We start from the raw sequence: 24,300 nt of genomic DNA, 5'->3' as shown, positions 1-24,300 counted from the left end.
CCGACCTCCAACTACACCCATCCAGATGTTAATTAGAACCGGTGCTGGAAATCGCCTTGTCCTATTGAATGGAGATGTTCCACAGCTCATGAGTGGGGTATAGTGGGTTCGAACCCCTCTGTTGGCAGGCCTAAAGATGGTTTTCCGTGGTTTGCCATGTTCACACCAGGCAAATGCTGGGGCTGTAACGTCATGAAGGCCACGGCCGCTTCCTTCCCTCTTCCTTGTCTATCCCTTCCAATCTCCCCATTCCCCCGCAAGGTCCCTGTTCAGCATAGAAGGTGAGGCCGCCTGGGCGAGGTACTGGTCATTCTCCCCAGTTGTATCCCCCAAGCCAATGTCTCACGCTCCCGGTCACTGCCCTTGAGGCGGTAGAGGTGGGATCCCTCGCTGTGTCCGAGGGTAAACCTACCCTGGAGGGTAAACAGATTAGGAAAAAGAAGAATAAGCCTTCTATTAGAAATGCCCGGCGGCAATTCCACAGTAGACCGAGCTTGATAGCTGCAGTCGCTTAAGTGCGGCCAGTATCCAGTATCGGGAGATAGCAGGTTCGAACCCCACTGTCGGCGGCCCTGAAGATGGTTTTCCGTGGTCTCCCATTTTCACACCAGTCAAATGCTGGGGCTGTACCTTAATTAAGGCCACGGCCGCTTCCTTCCCACTCCTAGCCCTTTCCTGTCCCATCGTCGCCATAAGAGCTATCTGTGTCGGTGCGACGTAAACCAACTAGCAAAAAAAAATCAACAGTAGCTATTTTTCCTTCGAGCAATGTTCACGCATGGTTGCAACTACGGTTTTTGAAATCTGTCTCATTAATAACAATATAACTGAATACTTACAGCCTTTTCTTTCAGTGTCCACCGTCATTTCATTGACCTGAAAAGTTTATGAATAAGCATATACAACTCGCATTGTCTATTGTCAGAAATTCATCGTAGTTTGTCGCAATAACAGCACCGAAATGTTGCGCTCATTTTTCATTTACTTATTAATTATTTCCTTTCATTTTGTCAGCTTGGATCACTGAGTAATGCCATTGACGTCTTATAAATCACACACACCTACACAATACTTGATTCGCATGTATGTGCTGGTACGTATCTTCGAGGTCACTGTAAGGATTCTGTGTACATTTCATACAGAGTACCCTAGACCGGTTTTCAAGTACAGCAAGTGGCTGGCACGTGAGTCATCCTCTCCTACTTGCCAAGCCTTTAGGGGAAGTGCACAACAACATGCGTTGGCCTGCGATAAGAAACAGGTTCAACAAGCCCTATATTTTGCTACTGTACTTCCACTACGCGTGGACAGAATGACGTAACCGGCATACCCTGCTACGGCCGTTCAAAACACATTAGGTCCTGAAATATTTGGCTCAGTTAAGGGCAAACTAATAGGACAAGGTAAAAAGTACATAGCATATATTGTGATATGTCTTTTTCTTTGCCGACTAGCTTAATATCTGCACGTATACCCCTAACACCCTGTATACATCTGGAATGTATATGTATGTATGTAATGTATGTATGTATGTATGTATGTATGTATGTATGTATGTATGTATGTATGTATGAGAAAAGGTGCCAGTACTCACCGTGTAGGCGCAACTATAGCAACTTCCACACTTCAAGCATATAAATTCCGATATACCCCAGGCGTCACCATCCACTCCTTCCTCTCGCATAAGCCATTTTTTTCGAAAGTGTCCAACGGCCTCACCAATTATTTTCAAAATGTGTTTCGTTTTGACACGTGGACCTTCAGTCTCGGTTTTGTGATCCTCTTCACCACGTGTATTGACAGTGCTAATTTTATTTACAGGATCACAAGTAGATTTGACAGTTTTTACTCTTTCAGCTTTCCTTACTTTGCTCATTGATATGAAGTAACTACTTATCTTACTCATTTTGAACAATGATTGCACTCTTTTAACTTAGAATAGATGAATTCTGAATGTTGCAGCGTGGATATAGAACTGACAGTGTAACATTGGAAACAATCAAAAAGTAAACACAACTTCCTGTTTCCAGTTGTGTCACCAACCTACAAAGCCTACGAAAACTTAGAGAATTGGCCGTGCGGTTAGGGGCGCGCAGCCGTGAACTTTCATTCAGGAGATAGTGGGTTCGAAACCCACTGTCGGCAGCCCTGAAGATGGTTTTCCGTGGTTTCCCATTTTCACACCAGGCAAATGCTTGGGCTGTACCTCAGTTAAGGCCACGGCCGCTTCCTTCACATTCCTAAACTTTCCTATCCCATCGTAGCTATAAGACCTATCTGTGTCGGTGCGACGTAAAAGCAAATTGCAAAAGCCTATGAAACATGTATGCATGGTACCAGCTTGAAAAAATCGAAACTGAAAATTCAATTCGTGAACACAGTACCATATGCTGGGTTATTTATACATTTATCTTACTATAAATCGCAATTATTTTTAAAAGAAACTTTGGAAAAAGTTGCCGGTACTGCGTACCGTTTCATACCGACAGAAGAAAAGCGCTGCATATATGTATGTGTGTTGAGTACTCAGCCCACTGAAGAGAATTTCAACGGAAATGAGTGAGTAATTTCCCGTTGCATTCCTTACTGAGGTGGAAGATACTATTCAGCCAAGTGTACTGAAGTGAATCCACTAATCGAATCAAGAAACTATATTTCACATCATTTAAAACAGAGACTGTAGAGGGAGCTAATAATAATAATAATAATAATAATAATAATAATAATAATAATAATAATAATAATAATAACGGACTGAGTGGCTCAGACGGTTGAGGCACTGAACTTCTGACCCGAAGATGACAGATTCGATCCTGGCTCAGTCTGGTGGTATTTGAAGATACTCAAATATGTCAACCTCGTGTCGATAAATTTACTGGCACGCAAAAGAACTCCTGCGGGACTAAATTCCGGCACCTCGCCGTCTCTAAAAACCGTAAAAGTAATTAATCGGACGTAAAGTCAATAACATTACTTAATAATAATAATAATAATATCATCCAGTAGATTATCCCATAAATACTAAGATAATTTATTCCCCACGTACCACCTGACACTCGTACGTAAAGTTATATTACATTTAATTTCTTTGGTGTTTATCCCTTTGTAAGGTCATTTGGGTTATTACAAAGTTTAAATGGTAAAAGCATACGAAATGGAGTATTATTCTGTGACACACTCAAAAAAAACGGAGAAGAAAGAACATTAGTCATTGTAACAAAACCTGATATTTTCCTTGCATGCTCATGTTACATCGCAACTGGTCATTACATATTGTTTGCTGAAAAGCTACAAGAAAATATAACGTTCCTTTTTATGATGTTAATGGTCTACACGTTGCGTAAAAGACTTACGCCGGCTGGAAAATAATTAGAATAGACCGTAGTAAGTCAAATACGACAGATGATAGCAAGGAGTATAGCTGAAGTAAGTTAAGGAATGTCAGAGAATGCTAGAGGTCCCCGTGGTAGTCACCCTGCGCTCCCAAGTCGAGAGCCCCTGAGGAATTCTGTTATATTTCATAGTGTGAGTACTGCCACTATCACGAAAATGCTAATCTGTCAATGACGGGTACACAATACCTATTACAGTACCTGCATAATATAGGCAGGTTGGTCGGAACAAACGTCATATTGATAAGTAATTTAAAAAAAATTACGTCGATATCTCGCGCCGTTATTTTATTAGCTGCTGAAGTTAGCCAATCAGATCGCTTCACGGGTGAATTCAAATGAGATTTAGAAGGCGGTGTTACTAAATCTGCACGTGGCTTGGTCGGGTTTGAGAGCCATGCCGAGAAATGAGCATCAAACACCAACACACCGCGGGTTTCAGCCAGTGCCACCGTAGCGTGCTTGTTGTGGGCTGAGCCTATCAGCAGGGAGGTCCTTGTTCCAGTCCCTCCCCTGGAGAAGTTTATTTCTTCTATTGGCGCTTTCAAGCCGGTCATAAGCTATGTGCAGATTTAGCAACACTGCCTCGCAAAGCTCATCTCAATTGACCCGCGAAGCGATCTGATTGGCTTACTTCAGCAGCACATAAAATGATAACGGCGCGTCATATCGACGAACCTTTTTTTTTCAAATTACTAATCAGTATAACGAACGCTCTGACACTCATAATTATATCCAATTCACGTTGTTTCCGACCACCCTGTATATATGAATTTTCACTCTGTGATACCTGTTCTGCGGGTCGGTATTTCTCCGGGATCATTGTCACATAACGGCATTCCGAAGTGCAACGACAATATCGAGAACTATCTTTTCCCTAGACATCTCCTTACCGGGCGAGTTGGCCGTGCGGTTAGGAGCGCGCAGCTGTGAGATCGCATCCGGGAGATACTGGGTTCGAACCCCACTGTCGGCAGCCCTGAAGATGGTTTCCATGGTTTCCCATTTTCACACCAAACAAATGCCGGGGCTGTGCTTTAATTAAGGCTACGGCCGCTTCTTCCCATTCCTAGGCCTTTCCTGTCCCATCGTCACCTTAAGCCCTATCTGTGTCTGTGCGACGTAAAGCAACTAGCAAAACAAAACAACAAGACAGCTCCTTATGGAGACTAGAAATGATTTTACAGCCCGCGAGTGTGTGGAAATATCGCAGTGGTTTTAATTGTCTGTCCTTGAATTCTCAATAATTCTGAATAACACACCTTTACCTTCTACTATCACACTGCAGGAGATTCTTCTTTCTTTCATCGAACTGTGCGTGACCGAGTTAAGTTCAAACTTTGGATCTATTTAGAGGAAGCGTAGTCTCATCTTATTAGGAGAACTTGTAATGACGTCGTACCGATCCTTGTGAGCAGGAGAAGCCGTTTGCTGAGTCATTTGTCGTGCGTGCGTGCCATTCAGGGAAGAGTCTTCTATCCCCTTAATTAAAACTGATTACCCGTCGGGTGGGATACGACGAGGGGAAAAGAGAAGAAGAGAAGAGAATAGTTCGCATTCATGATTTCTTCCGCTTTTCAATCATACTTTTACTTAAGCCGATGCACGTTTGAGATCGTTAGTTCACGCAAGCTTCTTTAATATACGAAATGCACGCCTTGCCTGCAATGAAGGCGTCTGCTCCACAATTTAAAGGGGAACTCACCTTATCTTGGTTCCGAAGTTTGTTGTAGCCATGACTGAGTACATCTCCTTAGTCCTCTCTTGTTTGTGCTTCCTTGCACACTCTAGAGTCTACCTGGAGTTAAAATTAGTTTCGTTCCTACCTTGATTGAAAAACTGCGGGGTACGCTTAAGGTATGTTCCAGGGAGCCTTGTGCCTTATTTATTTTGCCATTAATCGGTTCAAATTGAAGTTTGTGCTAACGAGAATTGGAGTACTGATTATCGCTAGGTCTTCACGTTGCAAAATAATCTACAGCTGCCTGATTAGTATTATGCATAATATGTTAAACAAAATTCGTTCCTGAAATATTTTAACTCATTTCCTTATAATGACAGGTGTAACAGTTATCAAGTATTTAATTTAGAAATGCAGTTCTCTGATTTATATATTTCATTCAACATTTATTTTGTAAATCAATTGTGCATTCGGAAGTAGCGCTAGTGTATTATTGTCTGAGGGTCATATTTCTAACAGATATGGCCTTCGTTGCTTTTATAAAATTGGTCATATTTGTCATAAAAATCTCACAATAATAACAATAACAATATCGGCTAAAACATGCCTCCTGATCAACATCGGAAAGACCGAGTTTATTACCAATGTCAAAGATGCCCCTAGAACGATAAGAATTAGTGAAAGCAAGAGAACCAAAACTGTAAAGTACCTTGGAGAGTGGATTCCAGAAGACTTCAGTAAAACGGTAGTTGTGGAACATAGGGGAATCAAACCAGACAAGGCATATTATGCCTGCAAAAAAACTGTATGCTTCAAAACGTCTATCGATGAATGTCAAACTAAGACAATAGAATGCAATAGTCAGACCGTCAATCCTCTATGCAGAAGACCTCACTAAGAAACCTCGAAGTACAAGAAAGGACGTTCCTGAGAAAGAGAGTGATACCAATCATATCAAAGGTCCTCTCAGATGGAAGGTGATGGTACGAGTACAAAACAAACTGTGAACTTTACCAACACCAAGAAACCCTCACAGATGTCATCAGAAGGAGACGGACACCTCTATAGAATGGACTACGACAGACAGATCTTTAAAATAGCCAGCATGGATTCCTATGGATCCAGCAGGTAGAGAAGGATCCCGAGGAACTTAATAGTAATCACGCCATAATAATTAAAAGAAGTAACTACCCTTCAATTAAGCTATCAAAATCACACCCTTCGTAACATCCCTTAGAGAATCTAACCACAATGAGACCAGGAAGTGCTCCTAGGAAAGCAAAATAGAGTTCAGCAGAAAATGGCGGATTACTTGGGTCAAAAAAAAAAAAAAAAAACAACCCTCAAGGTAGCAAGAAGAAAGCAACAGCCAGACCCTCCATCAAGAACACCAGAAGTGGCAAACATCGACAACAACACAGCTACAGCAAAAGCCTAGTGGTCCTCAAGCGACCCAGACGAACTTAACAACAACAACAACAACAACAACAACAACAACAACAACAACAATAATAATAATAATTGCTGGAAAGTGAGATGTCTAAATTATTGAAAGAAGGAGGGAAGTATATTTCAATTTCTACGGATAGTCGAGAAGATATTGGCTCAGAAACACCTGGTGATGCGTTGAGTGATTATAGTGATTCTGTGTTTGTGTAAAACCAAAGGGTTAAAATTACGTAGTCGTTCTCGGAACTCGAACATGAACGTTCATCCCCTAGAGTTGACAACGGACGAACATCTTTTATTTTTTTTCTTGCTAGTTGCTTTACGTCGCACCGACACAGATAGGTCTTATGGCGACGATGGGATAGGAAAGGCCTAGGAGTTGGAAGGAAGCGGCCGTGGCCTTAATTAAGGTACAGTCCCAGCATTTGCCTGGTGTGAAAATGGGAAACCACGGAAAACCATCTTCAGTGCTGCCGACCGTGAGGCTCGAACCCACCATCTCCCGGATGCAAGTTCACAGCCGCGCGCCTCTACGCGCACGGCCAACTCGCCCGGTAGCGAACATCTTTAGTAACACTAAAAGACATTAGTGAATCTAAAATAAACTCACCGAGCTCGATAGCTGTAGTCACTTAAGTGCGGCCAGTATCTAGTATTCTGGAGATAGTGGGTTCGAACCCCACTGTCGGCTGTCCTGAAAATTGTTTTCCGTGGTTTCCCACTTTCACACCAGGCAAATGCTGGAGATGTACCTTAATTAAGGCCACGGTCACTTCCTTGCCACTCCTAACCCTTCCTGTCCCATCATCACTGTAGGACATATTCGTGTCAGTGCGACGTACAAGCAACTTGTAATAAGAAAATAAAAACTCAAATATTTTTGGTTTGCCAAATTGGCTTCCTCATCGCGTTAATCGTATTCCCCGGTTCATTTTGAAATATAATAATGAAATTTTGAATTGTTGAAATTGCACTAGTTTATACAGTCACACTACATACGTGGTGTGGCCATTAATAAACGTGACTGCTCTTCCGCCTTGTACAGCTGTAGGGGACAGAGGAGATTGAAGGAGGAAGTTTCAGACCTTGTAGTCACAGAAACGCAGTGAAGTTGGTTTTATCTTACTGTCTTTGTTGGTCTTCTTTTGAGTTCAGTTTGAATTTGCGGTCGCTGGAAGTCACACCTAACTGATCGAGCAGTGGGAGTTTGAAATTCCTTGTGAAATTGAAACAAAAATGCCCACATTGTGATTTAACTTAATGAAGGAGGTGTAGAGCGTTGCTTTTATGTCTCGCACATGAAACTTGAATCGTATAAACCATTTAGTGAGGGTCGGGACAAGGTGGAAGACGATATGCATCCAGATCATCCAGTTATATCAGAAACTGGTGAAAACATTCATAAAATTAATGAAATTAATGAAATCGATGACTGGGTATCAGGATGATAGTTGATATTGGTAACATTGACGAAGAGACCTTAGGAGAAATGTTGCGTTACAAATTAGACAAGAAAAAAGTATGTTCGGAAACTGATCCCGGGGTTCGAATCCCACTGTCGGCAGCCCTGAAGATGGTTTTCCGGTGGTCCCATTTTCACACTAGGCAAATGCTGGGGCTGTACCTTAATTAAGGCCACGGCCGCTTCCTTCCCACTCCCAGCCCTTCCCTGTCCCACCGTCGCCATAAGACCTATCTGTGTCGGTGCGACGTAAAGCAACTAGCAAAACAAAAAAGAAACTGGTCCTTGAATCAGAACAATGCACCAGCTTACAATTCCCCTTCTGTGAATGCATTTTTGACTGATAAACACATTTTGGTTACTGAACGTCCCCATACCAGGGACGTAACGGTAGGACCTGCAATATAGGCAGGCCCGAGCTCTTAAGGGGCCCTGCAGACTCCTAGAAAAAATAAAATTAATATATATCTAGCTTAATGTCACTCCGTAAGGGAATGGTCAGGGCAGTTTTGTAGGATCAGTCTAAATACTGTATTTTGTTTTACAATTCGTTTGTAGTGGAATTGCCGTCTAGCAGCTGTTATTATAGCACAGCTGTAAACAGTGCTTGCCCTTGTCGTCCCTTGGAACACCGCGGCACTCATCCCACAAAAGATCTGCGCCAAATTATTTACAAATAATTACAGCAATGAAAATTGATATTCAAATATCACATTTTAGTTAGAAAATGATTTTTTTTTTTACGTGTAGTGCATCTGAGATCGTATTATGCACAAATCTTGCTTAACACTGAACTTTTATCGTACATTTATTCGACAACAATGTATAACGCTAATAAGAAGTAGTTGTAGTAACACTCAGACAATTCAGATTCGAACGAGGTCTCTTTCCTCGAAGGCTTATCATTTGTCCTGTTTTCAAACTTTATTTGAGCAATTTGTGATTTAATTTTGTTCGTATATTTTTCTCTGTTCTAATCGAATAAGTGATTATAACCGAGCCTGTAGTATTGCTTACAAAGAGTAGTTCCGTAGTAACTGTAAAATGAAATTTTAAGTACGAACAACTAAGTGGTAAATGGTTCAGCTTAGCCGTTAAACCACGGAGACAGCCAAATAAAACGTACATTTTTAAAAATAATCTTACAATAGTGGATAATGTCTTTGTTTATATAACTTGAAAGTATGTTGCACATTATCTATCTGTTGTAATTACATTTGCAGTAGTTATTCGTCGGTGTTGCATTTTATTTGAGGGTGGGGGGAGGGGCGAACTTTTCATTTTGGCAGATGGTCCCGTATCGCATTCGATACGCTCCTATCCCATCCTAACAGATCTGCTCCCTTAGACTTTTTTCTTTTGCCCAAAGTGAAATGTTTGTTAAAGGAACTCATTTTCTGTTTATAGAAGAGTTATAAGAAAACACTGCAATAGTGTTGTACGGTTTAACAGAAACTGGGAAGGGTGGAGAATTTATTTTTCCCTTAACTGGCTTACAGATCATGAGATATTCATTGATGGGAAGCGAAGAAAAGCTATGTTAATGTAAATTGGCCCTATGGGTTGTCAATGATAGCCTGGTGCCGTATAGTAACGCACGTCCCTTATGAGAGCAAACATTTGCCAAGTTTTATAATATACTGAAATTAGGTTGGTTGGTAGATCTTCTGTGCTTCGTCGAACGAAGTATTCAAGGTATTTACCTTTTCAAAATAATTTTCCTTACTCAGAACGTACCCAATGAATCAGATGTAGCTTTCACGTTCACCGGATGTTAGGCATTTTGTTATGCTTAGTACTGTACCGTACCCAGGGGTAAATACCCTCTAGGACGATGCCTCAATTCCTGTATGAACATCCGACTAACTCAGGGTTGGGCAGAGAGTGGGTTGGTTGTCGATTGGGTCAGGATAAAAAGTCGAAGTTCTGCTCAAAAATAGCAATCAATAACAGGAAATGGAGGTATAACACGAATGAGAAACTATCATAGGGGGTAAGATGGATTTATTAATAAATATCCCCGATCAAATCACACGAAAATAATTGAATCAAGAAAAATAAAAATTATAATTTGAAAGAAATGAACTCAAAGTATTGAAATAAATCGAAATTAAAAACGTTAATTGAATGATTATACAAATTGACATTAAAAAAACAAGTTCAACAAAGAACATTACTATAAATCAAAACTGAATTTCTTCGTTTAGTCCAATGTTTATGTTGTATGGCAACAAGTGTACGCAAACACTGCCATGTTATATTTCCGTATGGAGTTTCACACTATCGCATCCCAACGATACGGTTTCAAAATTAAGTTAATCCCGAGAGTTGCCGAAATTACAATAAAATAAAAGTTACACAATACAGAAAAGTTACGACGAAAAGAAAAATAATTAAGACGCAATGGATTCTATGTAATTTATGCAAAATACTAGGGGCAAATCCTACACTATATTTACAACAATCCAAATAATCAAACTAAACATATATGTACATCGGATATCGAGTAAAGTCTTAAATACTACACTGATTCTAATGTGAATCCCGGTTCACAGCAAAAGATCTAGACAGAACTAGATAAACCAACAATACTTCAGCACTCGGGCTGTTCCCTTTAAAAACAACGAGACAGGGTATACAATCACAAAATAATAATGTAAACATCATCCTGTAAGAGGAAAACATATAAATAACCTTTGATATCATAAAGAAAGCAATGGGCAACATTGCCTCTTTCTGCTGCGTTTGAGCGCTCAACAGCGCGGTCATCCGTCATGTACTTCCGGGTAGATTACGAGCTGTAAAGAAAATGTTGAACTCCACTATGCTAAAGATTGGATTTTGTCTCGCGAGGCCGCCACAAGGAAATACTGTCTCTTTCACACATACCGATAAACACAGGCCAGGAATCAGCTTGCCATGAGATAACGCCTTTCACCAACTACACGGAAACTCACATATATTCATTCCTTCTAAGCATGCTTGGGCCATTTAACAACATCAGACTCAGTAGTCTGGAATTAACACTGTCCATTCTGATCACAATATACTCAGAAGACACTAGGCAGGCACACACATCTGCACAATACTCTTTATCTTGTCAGGCATACAATCAGCCTGCACCAATACATTATAATTCAGCATGCAATTATTATCTCATTATTCCTCATGAATCCCACTGGCCTTTCCACATAATGAGACACAGTTCGAGTCCTTGGCAGACCATCAGGCAAACAGAATCCAACTTAACTTCAAAGATCTTATTTTAACAACGACGTTCTGCAGCTCCTTCTGGCAGCTTCAAAATAGCTATACCTGTCTCTCTGAATAACCGAAATAAAATGAATTGATACGTGTTTGACGTAATATAAAATGAAACTGTCGATCTAGCGCTTCTAGCATAAATATAAGGAAAACTCGGAATATCCTACGCTAAATAATATACACAAATAAACAACAGCTAATCCTATCAATCCCTCATTTTCCCAAACATCTACTCATAAAGCAAAATGAAAATAAAGTAAACATGCATTAATCTCGTATCCGAAACTATCATAATAACAAAATTAAACAAACACATGCCGTCAGGCTTACTTTACATGAAAATAAAAATTCTATCTACACTGCCCTAGTACCTTAACATAACTTACATATCATGCCATAAATATTACATGCGTCTTACTTTACATGACTCTCGGGAAACCAGGATAGCAGCTTACATCCCCACTGCTTTTGTGATCTACTCCATGTTAATCACATCATTAACATATGTGAATACACTTCCTTCCTCTGCAGGCGTATCCATCATCTTGCTGGAAAATAATTCACTGGAACACAGAAGACTATAGTTGATAATAGTTGATAATCTCTTCGCTGCTTTGTTACGAGCCGAAATACCCTTCTCTTTACCAGATCAGCAAACACACTGATTCACATATATATATATAACACACTTCACTTAAAGGGTAAAAACACAGTTTAAAAAGCAGCCCACGGTTCGGTACGGAAGTTCCACGCGAATACGCGCCCGTCGCGAAATAGTGAAACAATAGCACGTTTCCACTACACTTGTTACTCAGCGGTCACTGAACACCGTCTTTATCAATAGAAAGTAAACTCTGCCAAAATTATACTATTTCATTTACTCAAGTACAGTAAAATATTGCGACTGCACAATTTGAAGTATCAATGAGAACCAGTTACTATTACTGGAATAACACTAGTCACAGAGTTAATGCATCCGCGCTGTTCAAATCTTTGCCACGGAAATACAGAGTTAGTGCATCCGCACTGTTCAACTTTTTACTACAGAATGACGCTCTCCAGAGCTTGGGTTACTGAGGAGGCTTCGGTGACGCCAATAATGCTGGGGTTCCCGGGTGTCTGAACCACCCACCAATCAGAGAGTTAGTCATCTAATGACACAATACTTATTATGATATATTTACAGAACACAGTTCAAACACTAGCAAATCTCTTCCACCAATTTTTTTATAATACATTTCCAAATATATCTGACTTCAGAAACTGTGGAAAACCGATTATCTACAGAAACTGACTTTATCCACACAGCACGTTGGTCATCCTGGAATTAATATTTGGCGCGGTGTAGCCTCCAGGTTTGCCAAATACTTAAGTTCCCATTGGCTGAAATATCTTGCTTGGTCAGCATCTAATACACGTGTCGATCCTTTCCAGCGCTTGGGTACGCTATCTTTTCTCACGGTCATACGGAAATATGAAGCAACATCCAGCGATTTACTGTCTTGCTCAACATCCGGTATCAACTATCTTGGGATATGATGCTTTAACATGTTAGACTGTAACTGTTATGAATAAATTTCACATATTTGGTCAAATAATATTCCAATTATTATTATTATGGGCCGGGAGGATACGGCTCAGTACTTCCATGAAGAACGCATTTATTTTTTCTGTTTATGCAACTTGTTACATTTCTGACAACTGATACGAACCATGAATTTCTGGATCGGGTTTTCATAAACTTCTCTCACTTGAAATCTGCTAAATTGTACATTTGTATAAAACTGTGAAAATGGCAAAACAGGCAGCTACATACATGCAAAACAAAATGACTATATACTTTTTCTTCCGAAACTCTCAGGGCATGCAGAATATGCTAAGTAAAATTATTCTTACTTGATTGTATTTCTTTCGAAATGCAAAGGTACATATTCCTATGTATCGTAAATATAACGCTACAATCAAAAACATGCTTTTGTATGCAAATCCTCTGTCTTGTAATGACGTTCGGAGCACGACTACTAAGTGAAAATGTTATGAAAAGTGCTAATCACTAGCCCAGTCGTGCTGCGATACCACTTTCCCACCCAGTGAGGAAAGCAACAGCAAACTACCTCACTCCTCTTCTTGCTTTGTGTGTCACATTATATCTTCACTACATATTTTTATGGATTTTCTATAACCACAAAACCTTGACGTTTATGTCAACAATTGTACTGTTGTTTGGATTAAAAACAAATAATATTAAGCCTCTGTGCTAGGAACAGACAAGCGTAGGACAAGAAGAAGAAATAGGCAGATGTAAAAAGAAGAGGAGGAGGAAGAACAAGAATATGAACTATCCTCAGCATCATATTGATAGCGAGGTAGGGTTCGTAACAGGTCTTTGAAATTGGCACGTTAGTGATGTTTGCCATTTCAGTACGACCTTGTGTCAATACAGAGAGAAACTTGAAACTGTCGGTGTAGCATGCTGCTCGACTGGTTTATGAATAAAGCATGAAATGTGTCTAAACCCTCGAAAGTAAATACCACCTCATTTGTCTCTCAAGCCCAGCCAATGAATATGTATGATATCAGTGTGCAAAGGGTTCTATATTTTATTACCGATGATATGTCACATAAATTATGGCCACAATATGAGCTCTTTTCTTAATCTCCTAATAAAAAATTGACCAGAATATTACAAAAGAGAGCCTCATTACGTATGTATACTAAGTGTGAGTAGCCTGCTAGACACCACTGCTGTTGCATTATCCAAAAGAGTAAAGATGAACTACTGCTAAAATGTTTTCATTCCTCCCCTGAACGGGAAGGTGAGCCTCTTAGACGGTGACGCCGTCTCTCAGACCGGCAGGTTTGTCACGGTGAAGGAGATATGCGGAGAAAATGAGAGGAGACACATAATGTTTTTTTTTTAATTATTTCTAATGGGAAAATTAAGGGTACGCCTTTCCTACACTTTATTAGCTATAACCATATACATTGTTACTCGTAATTCACTTCAAAACCGAGCTCGATAGCTGTAGTCGCTTAAGTGCGGCCAGTATCCAGTATTCGGGAGATAGTATGTTCGAACCCCACTGTCGGCAGCCTTGAAAATGGTTTCCGTGGTTTCCCATTTTCACACCAGGCAAATGCTGGGGCTGTACCTTAATTAAGGCCACGGCCGCTTCCTTCCAACTCCTAGGCCTTTCCTAACCCATCGTCGCCATAAGACCTATCTGTGTCGGTGCGACGTAAAGCCCCTAGAAAAAAAACAACTAGCAAAAAAACACTTCAAATGCAAATACTACTACTACTACTACTACTACTACTACTACTACTTCCAAAGCCTGTTTCTAATCATGAAACAAGGTCAGGAATGGAATGAATGTAGCCCCCATCTAGCGGCGAGGATAGGAACTGTGCCGGCTGCCGAAACCTGTCGCACTCCTCTGGAGAGATGATTAATGACTGATAAACCAAATGGAATGATATTGGAACGTGTTTCTGGAATGAAAGATGAGAGGAAAAACCGGTGTACCCGGAATAAAGTCTGTCCCAACTCCGCTTTGTCCAGCACAGTTTGCACGTGGAGTGATCGGGGTTTGAACCACGGAACCCAGCGGTGAGAGTCCGGCGCGCTGCTGTCTGAATCACAAGGGCTCCAATACTACCACTACTACTACTACCACCACTACTACTACTACTACTACTACTACTACTACTACTAAAAGAGGAAGTGGTGAGTTAATACAATAATACTAATCTCTCGAGTGCCAAATACTATGTAATCATTCCGCTGAAACACTGCTCCCTTATTAGTTATTACAAGTAAGACAAAGTTGTAATTATGTCTTAACCAGATAAGGATATATAACAACTTTTACTTGACTGTATGAGTTTTCCTGTTGACAGTAGAATTAAGCCAATAAATATTATCTGTAGCACTGTCCATGACGAATATAATCAACCAATGGCGTGCACTGCAAGGCATTGTAAAGCAGAAATAGTCCGCCAGATTAAAATATACATTATGCGTACTTGTGATAAAAATGTAAACAAAATTCAAACAACTTATCAATTTTGAAAATTTGGAAGTGTTTTTGAAAAAAATGATGTTTACCCTTTAAAATGCCCACACTTTCCCTTTTTTAGTGAAGTAAATCTTCAGTTTCAAACTTAAAACAATAGTTCTCAAGATTTTGGAACTGAAGAATACATATTTTTAGTTGAAATAGCTTTAATGTTGTACAGGAGAATCTACAAGATGGGCTGGCACTCATTATTAGCAGAATAATTTAATCTAGTGATACTAAAAATGCGGCGATGTTTACGGAAAGTATACATGAAAAAACAATATGACTTCACATAATATTTAGTTAGGAAACCATTGTAAATGAATTAACGTTGGATTCCTGACTTTCCAGCTTCATTATCACCATCACAAAACGTTTAGTCCGGGTAGTTACTTCTGCATCCCAATGTCATACATTCTGATGCTTGCCTCCTGACTTAAACCATAACTTGACTTATCCTTTCCATTTCACATCTTCTTCTAATTGTCTGCCGATGTGTTTCTTAAGGTAAAGAAATGCATATCGTTGAGCACTAGATCACAAAAACCTACCGCTAATGTGTTCGTCAAGAATATCGGTTCTCCCTCCGGTGAATTTTTGAGGGCACTTTCTTTATATAAAACATTCCCACAAGCATCAATGCCAACGAAAATTTTCAATAAAAGGAATTGTATGACGGAGCTCAGCTCACATTAGGAGGGATTCTGGATCGGCGCAGCCATTTCTAACACGTGTTACTCGAACAAGACTCGGTGAACTACCGTCGGATGAATCGAAGAAGAGAGCGAAAAGATCACGATGCCATTTGTAGCCACAGTACGCATTAGTAATTTACCCTTCGGTCTCTATTTGATGTATATTTATTCTCCAGACACGGCTCTTACATACATACATCCATACATACACATAAATATTCAATTAGGGTCACAATATAAAATAGAGCAATGCTAAAAGAACAGTCTAATAGAGGTAAGTTTGCTAATTAAAATGACACGAGAAAAGTTGTGAATACCGAAATATTATCCTCAACAGAGAAATGAATTAAAATTAAGAAGAAATGATCCATAAAAGGGCGAGGGAAGTGAAGGACTTTCAAAGTCGTATTTCTATAGACGTACACTGACTTGCTATACATCCATCTGAAGTACGTTGGCATTATAAGTTTCAGATTATGAGTTACAAGACTTGTATGGTTCACCAGTATACGTTATAATATGAACTGGGACTGCAGACACAACATTTCCGTCCATCCCACACTTGATAAGAACATTCACTGTCCTTGATAATTCAAGTTACCACCAAATGAAGAATTATAGTTATAATTGGTGTATGATTATTATTACAAAAACAATGCGTTGTATTAGAAAGTCAATATAAAATTTCAGTACCTACTGACAGCTTACACCGTACTCTCAAGTCTTCCTAGACCAATGTTTCCAACATTTTCGTAACACTTCTCCTTTTGTTGGAATTCACCCACAACAAATCGTGCTGCTTTCCTTTGGATATTTGCCAGTCCTCGTATCAAGTAATCCCGGTGTGGGGTGCCGTACTCTGGGACTGGCAAAATTTGAAGATAAAGTTGGAATTCAAGTGGGCAAAATTGGGGCACTTTTGTGACCCTATGCTCCTGTGGCATAGATGGATGAACGATCGCTCAAAAGTACAGGCAAATACATTATTTCTAATTATTTTTTGAAAAAGGTCATCTCCAAACCAAAAATTGTTGTTAACCTATACATATACACGTACAAGGTAACAGAATCAAAAATTGTTTTTATGGGTGATATATTGAAATTATAATGACATAATGGTAAAACACGTAGTTTGGAAGCAATTGACATTTTATTGTTATAGAATAACACAAAATTAGAAAGAATCACAAAACCACAAAACTTACATATCGATATTAAAAGTACCAATAGTTGTATTAAGCTGTAATAGCTGAAAATGAGTATTTGGCAGAATAATAGCATGATGTATAGTCATTATATTTTGTTAGACAAAATGAATCTATACTTTAGCTTATTATTATTATTATTATTATTATTATTATTATTATTATTATTATTATTATTATTATTATTATTATTATTATTATTATTATTATTATTATTATTTCCCGTACTCTTCGTATCACTGCCTATAGATGCATAAAATGATGTAGGATTGGCTCCACACTACGTAATATGGTACAGCGTTTAAAATGTGTGAATGGTTTCAAATGTTAAAAAAAATAGGCGCAGCTGATTCACTAGGTATATATGAAGGTTGCCAAGAAAAACTGTAATAATCATAATAATGTCAGCACAGATCCCTCAAGAGCTACAACTCCGCGCCAAGATCTAATCACCCTCGTGATTTCATGACGAGATCACCAAATATGTATTCATTTATTTATTTAGCCTAGAACTTGTAAGCTTATTTTTGTAACACGAACACCCAAGAGGAGAATTGGCCGAACTCACTGCACAAGATTATTTTAAGGAAATAAAGTTAAAAATGTATTAAGACCTTATCCACTTAAAACGGAGTTTATGATCGCTAGAAAATATTCCTAGTGCGGTATGCAATAAGTTCAACTGTTTTGAAATATTTGAAACTATGTCAAGGAAGTCATAGTCATATTTTGCAGCGTACTGGATTGAAATTAGACTAAATCATCTGTGTCAAGGCATCTGACATATTGTACAAGTTGTTCTGAGTGTGCGTTTCATACATGTCTGTTAAGGGCCCTTTACACGCTCAGACATTTACACAGATCTGTCTGTACAGACCGTGTTTGTGCAGACAAGTCATTGCGTGTAAATGAATCGCCGACCGTAATTTTGGTCTGTACTGCGGTCTGTGTTCGGCCTGTGCAAAGTCTGGCGGAGTTTGAATTAACACAGACCACGCGCAGAAAGATAGCACACTCCTTCGTCTGGGAGCATGTATGTTGTGTTGTACTGTAGTTTAGTGTTTGCTCTCAATACAGGAACATCTATGAGTGAGTTTACTCCAGATTCGCATAATTGTACCCGTAAATTTATGATTGAATAAATCATTGCCAAGTGTTTGGAAGATCAAGAGCAAAGAATACAGTGTCCGGAATGAAATAAAACGCGGCATATGATGTATTAGTTTCTAAACTAACATTTCGTTATCACAACTTGTCCATCTATCACGACATTAAACATTAAAATTAAGCCTACTAACTATTTAAACCCAATCTTTAAATTGTATTTTAATTAATTAATTAATTAATTGATTCATTCATTCATTTTGTCCCAGATGTTAACAGTGTTATATGATCTAGGACAACATGCAGTCCTATCTTAACACTTCGTGAGTTCAATTAGTGCTTCATGTCACAATTCTGTGCCTGACCCAGTTATACTACAATTACAACACACATTGTGAATGACTGCATGAATAGATAAATGAATGAATGATTGCAAGATTGAATTGTATTCATGCATATTTGCATGACCCAATAAATACCGCTACTCTTTTCTCCCAGTCACGGATAACCACCAGCCGAAAAGAGAGCCCTTATTATTGATGAATGAATGAATGAATGAATGAATGAATGAATGAATGAATGAATGAATGAATGCACTCAACTTACAGCTATGGATCTCCAGCAGCTGAGGAAGGAATGCGCAATCTATTTTACCTAAGCAAAATAATGCCTTTGAAATCTCACCTTTAAATATTCCTATCTTAGGGCCTCATATATAGCACGGCATGTTTCCGGAATGATGTGGCTTAACGATGAAGGAGACACTATAGCAGAAAATTTAAGGTCCGCATAGCTTTTTCCCGTTGCCAGAAACTTCAATATTACTACAAGTCTTTCTAAAGTGCTTATCGATTCTCTCATTACACTGTCTTCTCTCCTTACATAAGGTGTGACATACTGCAACAGCACTAAGAATGTCTCTCCGTCCATTCTCAAGTAGTTAAACTAGTCCTCTTTTTCCAATTTTAACTCCTTCAAAGGATCAACGTGCGAAAGCGAAACGCGTTGTAGAAGCCAGTCTTTCGTCCACCTTCTAGGTTGTGATTTCTTTCTCTTTTTAACTTCCGAAATAACAACACTAGACAGAAGTACCACTATGTAAGTTAATTGACTTAATTTGGCAATGGTCAGGAAATACTACCTGCGCTCGTCTCGGTTAGAAATACAGGACTGTGCGAAAGCGGTACAAATGGTCGGAACGTGTAAACGCAGCGTGGACAGTGCAGATCAGATGTGCAGACGGTCGTTGCAAACGTGGTCTTTGCAGACAAGTCTGAACGTGTAAAGGGCCCTTTACACTGAGCAGAATATAACTTTGCCTTGCTCAGATTGTTGTACTTTTCCTTTCTGGTTTGAGCATATCTCACACAAACGTAAGACCAGCCTGTTCCTGTAGGAAGCTACAGTTGTAAATAAATGTAAACGAAAGGTAAACAATTGATAGGGAATCATCCATCTGGGTGACAGCCCGATATGCAGGTCACTGATGACTGATAATTGACTGAAGAGGATCTCGATGGGAAACCCTTTTGGATTTGCACTTCTGTCTTCCACTCGAGGTGTCAACTTTTCCAGTCCAGCTTGCAAAAGTAACAGCTTTCGTATGTTATGCTTTGTCAGATTGATTACGAACAGTGTAGATGCTTAGAAAACAATGTCGTTATTGAAAAGTGTCATTGTTGACCAAATCACTTTTTTTTTTTTTTTTTTTTACAATTGGCCTTACGTCGCATCGACACAGGTCTTGTTATGGCGACGATGGGACAGCAAAGGGCTAGGACTGGGAAAGAGCGGCCGTGGCCTTAATTAAGGTGCAACCCCAGCATTTGCCTGGTGTGAAAATGGGAGATCATCGGGCGAGTTGGCCGTGCGCGTAGAGGCGCGCGACTTTGAGCTTGCATCCGGGAGATAGTAGGTTCGAATCCCACTATCGGCAGCCCTGAAAATGGTTTTCCGTGGTTTCCCATTTTCACACCAGGCAAATGCTGGGGCTGTACCTTAATTAAGGCCACGGCCGCTTAATTCCAACTCCTAGGCCTTTCCTATCCCATCGTCGCCATAAGACCTATCTGTGTCGGTGCGAGGTAAAGCCCCTAGCAAAAAAAAATGGGAGACCACGGAAAGCGGTTTGAACCTACTATCTCCCGAATGCAAGTTCGCAGCTGCGCGCCCCTACCGCATGGCCAACTCGCTCGGCCAAATCACGTATACCAGAAGATACAACTTTCCCTTGATTGTTGTAATTGCGAGAAATATAAAAAACAACGCTATCAAAATATGACTTAGCCCCCTCCCCAAGAGTGGGGTTCACTGAACCCTGCTAATATTCTTAATTTATGTTTTCAAGTGCATAATATGACAACTAAAATGATGATAACTTACTATGGTCATGTAAACTAGTCAAGGGAAAATCAATCGAAAGGAGGAGGATGTGTGAACATTTTGAAGGAAATTATCAGTGATTCAACGGACCCCTCCCCCTTAAAAGTCCTCGAATTTATTTATTTATTTATTTATTTATTTATTTATTTATTTATTTATTTATTTATTTATTTATTTATTTATTTATTTATTTATTTATTTATTTATTTGTTGACAAATTATCCCATTAAGTGTTGTGTAAATAGAATTTAACTTATTTTATATGGAACTGCTCACCGGTACTACAAAGTATAAATAATAATAATAATAATAATAATAATAATAATAATAATAATAATAATAATAATAATAATTGCTTTACGTCCCACTAACTACCTTAATGGCTGCGGAGGCGCCGAGATGCCGGAATTTAGTGCCACAGGAGTCCTCCTTACGTGCCTGTAAATCTACTGACACGAGAGTGCCGTATTTGAGCACCTTCAAATAGCACCGACTGAGCCAGGATCGAACCTGCCAAGTAGGGGTTAGAAGGTCAGCGCCTCAACCGTCTGAGCACTTCAGCCCGGCATGTAAATATGTGACCCAACTAGCGATTTTAGTGATGTTGATAGTTTGGTTATAATTATATTACAAAAGGGTATGTTCCGTGCATGGCACGTATTATATGCTAATGATACTTGATTGATATCAGCACGCGATATACATTAAGACATGTACCCTAGTTTGAGCATTTCATTACTCCGTGGCATTCTCAATGCCATTGTGTCTCTGGACATGCTATTCTTTTTAACATTCGGTCCGTCAACACATTGTAATTTAGTGTCATATCGAGTGATCGGTGTTCCCTTCCTCTCATTAGTCTTATTTTTATCTTGTTTCCCTATGAATGTCGCCAGTAGAATCATAAAACATTATTTGGTGTTCCAATATCAAAACAATTTGAAACATTGTTATTCCAATATAAAGCATAGTTAAAGTTATTTGGAAACAGAATGACCGCGAAGTGCCCATCTGCGTATGGAAGCAGAAGAATAAAGAGGATAATTTGAGTGTGAAATCAACAGCCGACTATAACTTTGTTTAAAAAAAACATTAGTCTTCCTGACCTTTCCCTAGATTTTTGGGGTCAGCACATGAAGTGGATTTTTGCGGCCGGATGCCCTTTGTGACACCAAGGCTGTGGAGGGATGCATTCACAATTGCGTGTTTCTTTGGTCATTGATAGTATCGAGTGCAGTGTGTAATTGAAGTGAATTGTATTAAAGCCCAATCCCCGAGCCAGAATAATTAGCTATTTCGTTAAAACCGGGCGAGTTGTCCGTGCGGTTTCGGGCACGCAGCTGTGAGCTTGCATGCGGGAGATAGTGGGTTCGAAATCCACTGTCGGCAGCCCTGAAGATGGTTTTCCGTGGTTTCCCATTTTCACACTAGGAAAATGCTGGGACTGTGCCTTAATTAAGGCCATGACAGCTTCCTTCCCACTGCTAGGCCTTTCTCATCCCATCGTCGCCATAAGACATAGCTGTGTCGATGTGACGTAAAACAAATTGTATTTCGTTAAAACCGCGCTATGGAGAGGAATCGGTGGGGAACCCAGATGAAGAATAAACCCACGGTATCCCCTGCCTGTCATAAGAGGCGACTAAAAGGGGCGACGAAGGGATAATGAAATGAAAACCATGAGAATACTTGTGATTAGTACCATTACGTGAAGAACACTATGGGTCCACGTCACTTGCGTTTAGTACCACCATGTATGGGTCTACGTTACCTAGGTGCAGTACCCTCATGTGGAGAACTCCACCGATCTGTGCTGTGGTTAGTCCCATCGAGCGTATCCCACCAAGGCGGGGAGGAGGGGCACTCGCCTGCGCGGACTAATGTCTATGTGAGAAAAGGTGCAGTACGCTGCGCTGGGATATACCGGCTTCCCTGTGTTCACAATGGATCTGCGTAACCTATGAATAGTACGAGTATGTGAAAAACACCACGGCCTCTGATTAGTACCACTATGTGAGCAACACTACGGGTTTTGCTGTTGCTCGTGATTAGTACCACTGTGTGAGAAACACTATGGGTCTGCGTTGCTTGAGATTAGTACCTTTATGTGAGGAACACCATGGATCTGTGATACGCCGTGAGTTTGCATTGCCTTTGATCAGTACCACCAGGTGAGCGACACCAAGAGTATACGTGGCCTGTGACTAATCCCACTATGTGAGAAACATCATGGGTCTGCTTTGCTTGAGACTGGTGCCCTTACATGAGGAACACCATGGGACTGCATTATCTGCGATTAGTGTCACCATACAAAGAATACTCTGAATTTACCTTACCTGTGATTAGTGCCACTATAGGAGGAATGCCATGGTCTTGATTTACCAGTGATTAGTACTACCAATTCAAAAAATTAGGTTAACATATTTTTGAACCTATTCCATGCTCCACAAAACAACACCTCACACCCAGGTATGTTACCAACTAAACCTTTATTCTTTACCGTTGATGTATACAAAGGAACATCGATGGATTCGCGTTAATTTTTAGAACACAAATGGAAATGTCCAAATAGGGGCGAAAACAAAATGATAACTGTCCTCAAGGGTGGAATTTTATCACAGTTGGAGAGCTTCAGTATGGTGTATGTCCTCCACGAGCATTTATCGCAGCTTGTCACCTTCGTGGCATACTCCGTATAAGTCAATGGAGGTCACGTTGCGGTATTAGGTCCCATTCTTCAATGAGAACCTGTTCGAGGTCTTGGAGAGTCTGTGGTAGAACAGGACGCCCACGAAAACTTCTGTCAAGCCTATCCCACACACCCACGGTACTCACTGCTGGCAATTTCATCTCTTTAATGTCCAGTTCTCGCAAGGCAGCTCTGGTGATGCGCGCTATATGAGCCCAGGCATTGTCGTGCATGAGTATGAATTCAGGGTCAACACCGTGTGCAGCAACCAACACATGACGTAGCAGTATCTGCTCGATGTACCTCGCAGCGGTAAGATTATCACGGACGACGACAAGATCCGTACGGCCATCAATATGATGCCACCCCACACCATCACAGAACCTTGTCCGAATCGGTCACCTTCCTGGCCAAAATTTGGCACGTACTACTCACCACGGTGTCTCCATACACGTTGACGTCCATCACGCTGTGTCAGGGGAAATCTGGACTCGTCTGTGAACAACACAGGTCTCCAGGGTCGAAGTTGCCAGTTGACGTGGGTACGGGCAAACAGAAGGCGAGCTCCGCGATGTTGCTGCGCTAAACGGGGCACTCGAACATGATTTCTAGGTCATCAGGACACTTCCCTTAATTTGACCCATACTGTCTGGTAAGACACAGTAACTCCAGTGACCCTCCTGAGGTCTTGTTGCAGTTCTCTGGCAGTTGCTGAACGAAGCCGCAACGCACAAGTGGTCAGATATTGGTCATTCTCTGGGGTTTTCATGTGTCCACGACCTTGTCCAATCCTCCTTGTGAACTGGCCTCTCTCATTGTAGCGTTTCCACAAGCGTTGAGTAACTGACGGAGAGACATTGAGATCTACTGTACAGCAACACGACGAAAAGTCCATCCTTCCTGGATCAAAGTGACG

The sequence above is a fragment of the Anabrus simplex genome, chromosome 3, assembly GCF_040414725.1.
Source record: "Anabrus simplex isolate iqAnaSimp1 chromosome 3, ASM4041472v1, whole genome shotgun sequence".
NCBI lineage: Eukaryota > Metazoa > Arthropoda > Insecta > Orthoptera > Tettigoniidae > Anabrus > Anabrus simplex.
This window is presented reverse-complemented; position numbering follows the sequence as displayed.